Genomic DNA, 10,193 nt, shown 5'->3' on the forward strand with positions numbered 1-10,193 from the left:
GACGAATGAATCAGCAATGGGAGAATCGCTGCAACAGTTGATTGTTACATAGCAATCTACAACCAATCGCCGATTTTAGCCCGTCTACCAATTACCGTAGTTGGTACCTTGGATTATTCTAGATGTACCTGAGGTTGTCGGAGTTCATTCCTCAGCAGCCATACTGCATCCACCCTAGCAGCCATGATTGACTCATGACGATCGGAGATTATACTCACGCTGTCTTTTCTTACAACAAGCCTTCATAAGTTACTAAGAAAAAAGTTTCACGCATTAGCGGTCTTACCCTGTACATGGCAAAAGCAATCGGCACAATATTTTGATTCCCATCTTGCGTAACTATAACCAAAAGGCAACCTTTATATTTTTTATATAGGTGGGTGCCGTCAACTTGAACTAGCGGCTTGCAATATTTGAAGGCTCTTATGCTTGGATTGAATCTCTAGAATACCCGATGGAGTATCCTAACACACCACCTCTTCACTCCCGTTATATAGGGGTCGTGTTTCTATTTGGACTTGTGAACCAAGCATCTTCTGAACCATTGCAGAGAACCAAAACGGCAAAGCTCCGTAAGATTCTTTCCATCCACCGAAAACTTTCGCTATCGACTTTTGCTTTGCTAACCAAATCTTTTAATAACTAATAGTGTAGTTGTATCTTGCCTGGACTTTCACAATTATAGATTTTACCTTTATGGATGGGTCGGATTCAACCAATGGCTTCATAGCCTCAGCAATCGTGTCTGAGTCCAACTTGGAGTGATCCTGTGAGATCGTTCCCATGGAACGCGTGTGCCTCCCGTTATATCTCTGAATCTCCCAACAAGCTTTCTTCTATATCAAGCTAGCTCAGATAAGCCAATCGCACCCACGTCCATAAGTCTTGCATTTTGCATAGAATGTTTGTGGCTCAAATTCATAAACAACATAATCAACTCCTCTAGAGATAGTGTAACTCCAAATTGCTGCAATGACTGATTTTCTAGAACCGTATTCCACTCCGATCTTGAACTTCCCGTCCCCAGGATTAACAACACCTATAAAAAGAAGAAATTGTTGTTCATTGATCTGTCAATTAGAATCACTCAAGTCTTTCTCGACACGATCAACTGGTTTGGCAAAGTGAATCGGTTTTGCTGCTACCATGGGTGTATACTGTAAAACCCGGTCAAACCGTAATTAATTAAATAATAAATTAAATAGGAGCAAATATGGTTAAAAAATCTAGCAATCAGAATTTGATAATTTAAATATGATATTTGGACTCAATAAATTTTTCTGAGTCAGAAAACATAGTTTTCTAAATAAAAATGCGCACTGAAAATTTGACCGGCAGTACTGGCTGCGATCTATACGGTACTGTGGCTGAGAAAATTAATTAGAAGTGAATAATTTTAAGAAATAAGAATTTATAATTTGGGAAGCTAGAAATACTTAAAATACGATTTAAAGCTCCAATCTTAAAGGTTTTGGCCCAAAATTGGGCCTACGGACTAAAACAAGTGAACCGGGCCTAAGTGGGCCCAAGACCCAACATATATATAGCCTTATTAAGGCCATTCAGAAGCCACAACCCCATTTGGTGAGTGGAATATGCTGAAATGGAAGAGAGGAAGAAGAGAGGAAGAAAACCTAGCTTCCCAAACTTCAAATCACCATAACTTTTGATCCGGAGTTTCGATTGACGAGCCGTTTATGACCACGCGTTGCTCTTCTCATCCTCTACAATTCTATCTAGTCCTTTGCCTAGTTTTCGTTTTTTCCTTTAAAGTCGAATTTGGTTTGGGTTTTGAGGAAATATTATAATTTTGGTTACTTATGGGTACTCTACTATGAGCCATTGGTGATATTCATCACAAAATTCAGTGGGTTAAGGTAAGAAACCTCAAAACCCTTGTGATTTATCAAATTTATGAGTCTTAGGTTGATGTATGTATGATATTGGTTGTGTTAGAGTTGTTGGGTGTGATTTTGGTACTCTTGGGAACTTCGAATTGGCTTGTGGAACTCTTGGTGAAGCTTAGAGCTAATGCTTGGTGGAGAACTTACAAGGAAGGGCTAAATTGTTGTGACTACAAGAGGTACGGTTTAAGTTTCATTTAAGTACCGTGTGGTGTGATGAGAATTCCTAGGCTAGATGCCCCTAGGATTGGGTTTGGATTGTGTAAGTGGTTGGTATTAATATGTATAGTTGATATTTAATGTAAATTAATGATTGGGTTGAGAATTATGTGAATTTGTATGTTTGGTGTGTTGAGAAATTTGATGAATTGGATAATGATTATTAGTTTGTGTAATATGCATTTAAATTATGAATTTGGGCCGGAGGCCGTGAATCTTGGGCCGGAGGCCAGAAAGAGGTAAGGAAGGTAAGTGAATAAGTGATGTGTGTATTGTGTGATGTCATATGAGATTGAATGGATATTGAATATTGGATGTGTGAATAAATGGGAGAGATGTGGAATAATAAGAATTTAGGAATTTAGGAGTGGAAGGTGATGAAAGTGGGTTGAATTGTGTAGAAGAGGTAGGTTTGGAGTTGAGTGTATTTATGTGAGTGTGGTTGGATTGTGACACGCTGAAATGGAAGAGAGGTGAGAGGTGAGGGTTCCAACTTCAATTTCAATCTTCAAACCACCATAACTTGAGCTACGGAGCTCCGATTGACGAGCCGTTTGTAGCCACGCGTCGCTCTTCTCCTCCTCTTCGAGTCTATCTAAGTTTTGTGGTGAGTATTTAATTCTCCTCTGCCCAGTTTCGTTTTTCCTCTTGTATTTCAAATTTAGTTTTGATTTTGTGAAAATCTTGTGATTTTGGTTGTTTATGGGTGCTCTAGTATGAGCCATTGGTGATATTCATCATAAAATTCAGTGGGCTGAGGTAAGAAATCACTAACCCTTGTGATTTACTAGATTTAATAAACCCTAGGTTGATGTATGTATGATCTTGGTTTTGTTAGAGTTGTTGGGTGAGATTTTGGTGCTCTTGGAAACTTGAATTGGCTTGTGAAACTCTTGAGTGAGGCTTGGGGCTAAGATTGGTGGATACTTTCAAAGAAGAGGCTCAATTGATCTGGCTCCAAGAGGTACGGTTTAAGTTTCATTTAAGTACCGTATGGTGTGATGAGAATTCCTAGGCTAGATGCCCCTAGGATTAAGTTTGTATTTTGTAAATGGTTGGTACTAATATGCATAGTTGATATGTAATGTAAATTAATGATTGGGTTGAGAATTGGGTGAATTTGTATGTTTGGTGTGTTGAGAATTTGATGGATTGGATAATGAATATTGGTTTGTGGAATATCCATTTAAAATTGTAAATTTGGGCCGGAGGCCGGAAAGAGGTAAGGAAGGTAAGTTGATGTGTTTATTGTGTGATGATGTAAGAGATTGGATGGATTTTAGATATTAAATGTGTGAATATTGGTTTGATTATTGAATGATAAGGATTGAGGAATTGAGGTGTGGAATTTGATAGTTTTGGGTGAAATTGTATAGATGAGATAGGTTTGATTTTGGTTGAGTATAATTATGTGAATGTGGTTGGGTTGTGGTCATTTGAGTGAGTGAAAATGAATTTGGCTTGAGAACATTGGAAAAATTGCTGATTTCTGTTTTTCGATAAAAACTGATTTTTGACCAACTTCGACGATCCGCAACTCGGCCTTCGGAGTTAGGAATTCTTCAAAATTGAATTTTTATGAAAGTTCATTAAACCATCTTTCCAACGATTTAGAAATAGTTGAAAATAAAATTTTAGAAGAAGTTATGTGTGGCAGAAGTTTGAGCTTTGAAAATGAAATTCTGCAGCTTTTCCAGACTTAGTAAAATTTTTAAGAAAACGTAATCCGACGCGCACGCATGGCCGATGTGCACGCGTCACTCATGATTTTTACTCTCTTACACGTGCGCCTAGCTGACGCGTACGCGTCGTTGTATTGATGCAAGTGCCCAGTAAAAAATCCAGAGAGTTGCGCTGGTACTGTGCTGGTTTTGTGCGAGGAGCACAAAACGCATCCACGCGTACGCATGACTGACGCGCACGCGTCACACTACCTCTCTGCTTTCCATGCGTGCACATGGGCAACGCTCACGCGTCACTCTACTTTTCCGCCTCCCACCCTGTTTTCAGCAAAAATTGATTTTTGAGTTTTTAAAGCCGAATTTCAGACTTCTAAGCCTCTATTTTCATCCTTTAAGTCCTAAATTTTTATAGTATGCCTAGTAATAAAAAGAAGCTAGGGCATGTGGTGCCTTGTGGATAAAGTAAAGTGAGAATCAATGATGAATGATGAGACACGATTAATGATGATTGTATGAGTTGCTAAGGATGATGGTGGGAGTGCTGTGTATGTGAAGAATTGAAGATTGATGGTTTAGAAGTTATAATAAATTCTCGTTGCAAGTATAGTTTCTAGACCAAGCAATCAACCTTTCTTACAAACGTTTGGTTGTCACAATTAACAAACCCAATAAAATTTATAAACCGAAGTATTCAAACCTCGGGTCGTCTTCTCAAGGAACTGCAGGAAAGTGTTCTTATTATTAGTTATGGAAAATAGTACTTTTGGGTTTTTGAAAAGGGTTTGAGTGAGAAAAATAGGTTGCAGGGATTAATAAATTAATATCTAATAAAACTCTTGGCAAGGTATGAAAATTCGAAAATCCTATCCTAGTTATCCTTATGAGAATTGAGTTTAATCCCACTTAGTTAACCTTTACGAAAGCAAGGGAAAGTCAAGTGGACTAATTAGTTAGATCCCCAAGTCCTAGCCAACTCCTAAGAAAAGACTAGAGTTAGTGGAATTCAATTCAATTAGCAAACATAACAATCAATCACGATAAGTTTGATAACTCAAGAATCTCCAGTTAATCAATTAAAGCCAAGAATATAAAAAGTTGAATAAAAATCATATATCTGAAATACCTCAAATAACATTAATAAGAGAAATCAAATCTAATATGGGAAAGTTCATAAGTTAAATTGGGAGAATAAAAGGAACATTTAATCTGTGATGATGAAGAAGATGAAATCCTAATCCTTTAAGAGGAATCCTAATCCTAAAACCTAAGAGAGAGGAGAGAACCTCTCTCTCTAAAATCTACATCTAAAACTATGAAAGGTGAATTGTGGAATCTCCCTCTATCCCCCCGTGCATTCTCCCACTTTGTAACATTTAATATATGTTTTCTGGACTTGGATCTGGGCCAAAAAGGGTTTCAAAAATTGCTGGGGGCATTTTCTGCAATTTCTGCACGTGGCGTCTGTCACGCGTCCGCGTGGGTCACGCGGTCGCATCATTTGGAGTTTTGCTCTTCCACGCGGTCGCGTCGGTCACGCGTACGCGTCATCTGTGTCCTACTCAAGGCACGTGTCCGCGTCAGTCACGCGTTCGCATCGCTGCCTTTTCGCGCTAGGCACGTGGCCACGTCGTCCATGCACTCGCGTCGCTGCCAGTTTCTTCAAAAACTCCATTTTGTGCTTTCCTTCCATTTTTGTATGTTTCCTTTCCATCCTTTAAGTCATTCCTGCCCTATAAGGCCTGAAAGCACTCAACACATAGATCACAGCATCGAATGATAATAAAGGGTAATTAAAATTAATATTTTTAAAGCTTAGGAAACATGTTTTTCACATATATCACATAATAAGGAAGGGAAAGTAAAACCATGTAATTTACATGAATAAGTGAGTGAAGGATTGAATAAATCACTTAAATTGAGCACAAAATATATCATAAAATATGGGTTTATCAACCTCCCCACACTTAAACAATAGCATGTCCTCATGCTAAATTCAAGAGAAAGAATAAGGTAAAGTGGTGGAATTTCATGCAATGCAATCTACTCTAAATGCAACTACCTAAATGAGTCATGCAATTCTAATTATTATTCATTTGTATATAAAGCTTACATATAGTTAGATTAATTCATATCCTCAAGGAATTATATATGCATAGCCAGACCCTAGATAATGTTAAAGCACTGTTACAATTGAGATGGATAAAAGTATTTCACAAACTTGTAAGATAATTAACAATTAAGCAGAGATATATGGTGATGAGCTATTGAACCCTCACTGGATTTTGTGTTTACTCTCTAGTCACTCAGTGTTTATTGGGTTAATCACTATGTTCTTCTTTTTATCCTTACTTTCTATAACTTTGTTCTTCATCTAACCAATCAACAAATATGGAATATAGACATACAAAAATCATGAGGTCTTTTTCAAGGTTGTAATGGGGCCAAGGTAAAGGTAAGGATATATATATAAGGCTAAGTGAGCTAATAAGTGAATCCTTGATTAGTCTAAGATCTCACCTAACATACATACTTTATATAAATCAAAGTTCCTTAACCTATTTACCCAAATTTTTCCACTTTGTATTGCAAACTCGTGCATTAAACTTGACTTTGTCCCATGTGCATTGATTCTTTTTATTTGGCAATTGGGGAATTTTTTTGTATCCCCTTTATTTAAATACTGAATTTTTTTTTGAATGCACATGGTAATTCAATTGTTTTGATTTCACATGAGCATGCTTCCCAAATTTTGTTTCTGAAGTGACTTATTCTCTTTGAATTCCTACTTTATTTTTATCGTCCCATGTTCCCATAAAATTTCTCACACTTAAATTGTACACACTATCTATCTTAAGCTAACCAAGGATTCAACTTGGGATTTTTATTTTATTTTTCTGCTTAAGGCTAGTAATGTGGTTATGGAACAAGAGGGGATTAAAAAGCTCAAGGGGGCTAACAAGGGTGATGTAAAAGGTAGGCTAATTTGGGATAAGTGAGGAAAAATTCAAATTATGGCCTCAATCATTTCTTAGTATGTATCTATATTCTATATTGGACATATAGATTAAAACAAAGTAAAGAACATCAGAATGAAAAAGAAGGGCAAAACACACAGGAATGAAATTTATGGTTTGAATGTAACCATACAATTAAGCTCAAAACTCACAGGCTATGTGTTCTCCAGCTCAAAAATCATATATCGGTTATACATGTCATGCAAGTAAAAATTAAGAGTTTCCATTCAACTCAATGTAAATTTTTAGGGTGGCCCTTAAAATCTTAATGTTGTTCCTTGATGAAATGTTGTTAACTAACTAACATGTACTACTATATATGCATGGTGTGTGGATTTTGATTTACTAAAGTTTCTAGTTTACTCCTTTTATTTTTAATTAAACCAAACTATCATATGCTAAAAAGGTAAACTATGCTAATTAATCCACATTTTCTATAACTAATAAGTTTAGAATTGCAAACTAAACTAAATGTCTAAGATATAAACTAGAGTACAAAATGCGGAAATAGAGTAATAATACAGCAAAAGAACAATGTGCAAGTACTGAAAAAAAATACAGAAAAATGAACAAAATAAGATAGAAAGAGTCTGTAGTGGTTCACCAAAAAGATATGCCAGGGATGGCGACCTCCCCACACTTGAAATAAAGCATAGTCCTCGATGCTCACTCAATCTGGGTGTGAAGAAGCGTCATCACTGGAAGGATGGGCTGTTGGAGTCTCTGAGGTGGCCTGGGGGTCTGCAAGCTGGATAAGTGTAGGAGTATCTGTCTGCTGCAGTGGAGGCTCTGACCGTAAAGGGATCTCCGGATCTGCTGCCTGTAGCTGGTGGGGCTCCTCCTGCTATGGCGCAGCCTGCTCGGATCCTGCCTGCGCAGCCTGGGTAGGTGCCTCCTCCTCATGATCACTCGCATCCGCCTCAGATATATCAGAAGGGGTGTCAGGCTCAGAGGGGATGTCGCCGCCAGATCAGATCATCAGCTTGAGGTGCTCATAGCGTCGCTTGGAGCGACGCTCAGATCTCTCATATCGCCGCTGGTTGCAGCGCTCCATCTGCTCTAGCTACTGAAATAGGCGGTGCACGAGGTGGTAAATGGGCTCTGAGGTAGGTGGAGGTGCAGTGGTGGTAGCTGGTGCAGCAGTAGATGAAGAAGGGGCAGCTGAAGGTGTGGCTGTCTCATCAGAAGCGGTGAGGAATGGGGTCTGTAGCCTAAAGCTTGAAACTTCCTGCTGTGAGGGATAATCTTCTTGCAGTTTGCAGCAGGTGGCTTCTCATCAGCAAGCTCCCAAGGCACGTCAGCTCGACGGCCGAGCTGGGTAATCAGATAAGGAAAAGGGAGAGTGCCTCTGATATGGACCCTGGCCATATAGTACGGATGAATCGTGGAAGATACAGGTCCTTACCCTCCATCACACACCAGATGAGGGTGATCATAGCAGCGGGCAGCTCTGTCTCATGAGTGCTTGGCATCACATAGTTGCTCAGAATTTGGTGCCAGAGCCGAGCCTCATCATTCAGATACATCAGCTTGATTCCCTTGGGCATTATTGTGTTCTTTCCCATGACCCAGGGAACAGAAGGATCAAGGGCTATCTTCTACTTGACAGCATCCCAGTCGAATCTCATAAACGGCATATCCTCTTTAGCCTTTTGGTAACCGTCAGGCTTATCTGACTTAGGCTGAAGCTGGAGGATATCCTCAATAGCTTCCTCAGTGACCAGTATTTGTTTCCCTCTGAGGTGCACTACATCCAGGGAAGTCTTGAAATAGTTGCAGTAAAACTCTCTGACCCAGGAAGCATTGACCTCTGTCAAGTTTCGTTCTAAGAAGAACCAGCCTCTCTGTTTGATCTGATCGGAGGTGTACTGCTAGAGTTCTTCTGAAATTTTTAGAGTTCTCTCCAGGTACAGGTTCCTGGAGGTGGCAAACACGGGATACTTCAGCTCACAGTATCTGTTTGCAAATTTTACCGGATCTGTGACAGTGAGGAGCTGGTCAGCCTTCTCCTGCGGGGTAAAGTGCTTTTCCCGCCAGGAGTCATCATGCAGAATGTCCAGGATGGACATAGAGGATTCGCCTCTTTTCCTTTTACCAGTGGTTGCTTTGCCTTTTCCTTTGCGCTGAAGGTCAGACATCCTGAAAATAAGAAAATCTAGGATATAAATGAAGAACAAAAACAGGAAAACAAGTAGGCAAATAGAAGAAGAACAATATAAGCACATAGTGGCAAAAGAGCAGTAGAATTATGAAACGAGTTAAGTATATGTGCATTATGGATTGTATTTGAGTTAGAAATCTGAGACGAAAAATCACAATCCAAAATGTAATATAAGTAGAATTCATGTTAATTAGGAAAAATAATAATCATGCCTTGAATTAGAAAGTTAAAGTAAATAGTTAAAAACCAAAAAGAGAAGTTTGAAAGTTAGATCGGTTAGGATTGAGAAAGAGGTTAGAAAGTGGAAATCAGAGTTAGGAGAAAGAAAGTGAAAGTAAGTGGCATGATAAATATTTCCTAGGTAACAAGAAGTTCACAAATTTAAAGATTAATCAACTCATATTCAAGCAAGGATAACAGGTTATTGATGATGATTCATATAGATATAGAAGTAGCAGAAATTACAATCAAATCATCAATAATGCAATTTATTAACCAGGAAATCGAAAGGAATAAGAATGCAGGCCCGTGCATTCATGAATTGGAATGGTTGTCGCTAAGTAGTGCAAAATGGAAAATTACCAATACCAATTACTGAATGTAAAAATGAAACAATTTGCAGAAAATTGGGCAGCATTCCGGCTAAAATTGGATGTTCCCGAGAAACAAACAGCAAGAAAAACAGTTCATATGAATTGAAATAGGGCTGCAAATAGACATAAATAACATGAACATGAAAAAGCAGTGTAACAGCAGCATGAAACAGTAAAGAACAGCATATGAACAGTAAGAACATCACAGCCAGATCAAAATTGCAGAATAGGTACAACAACAACAAGTACGGCACAATTATCAGGCCTAAATCCACTAACCACATCTTAGCTGCCTAACCACCTAGAATCCACTACAACATGCATCTCTAACAATCCTAAATTGAACATAATCTGTAAAATATGCAGCTAACTACGAAAGAAAGAAAAATTGGCGTTCAGCGGAACCTGGTATGTGTAAGAACAGAGATGAGGGCAGAGAGATGGTGGTGGTGATGCCGCGGCTCTGGGAGGAGCACGGCGGTGCGGTGGCGGAGCAGGGGCGGGTTGTGGTGGTGTTTGGGTTAGGCGAGTGGGAGAGGGAGGGAAGGAAGGAGGGTTGTGGTGGTGGGAGGCGGCGCTGGTGGTGGTGGCTGGCCGCGGTGGGGTGCGGTGGTGATTGA

The sequence above is a fragment of the Arachis ipaensis genome, chromosome B08 (assembly GCF_000816755.2).
Source record: "Arachis ipaensis cultivar K30076 chromosome B08, Araip1.1, whole genome shotgun sequence".
NCBI classification, from domain to species: Eukaryota; Viridiplantae; Streptophyta; class Magnoliopsida; order Fabales; family Fabaceae; genus Arachis; species Arachis ipaensis.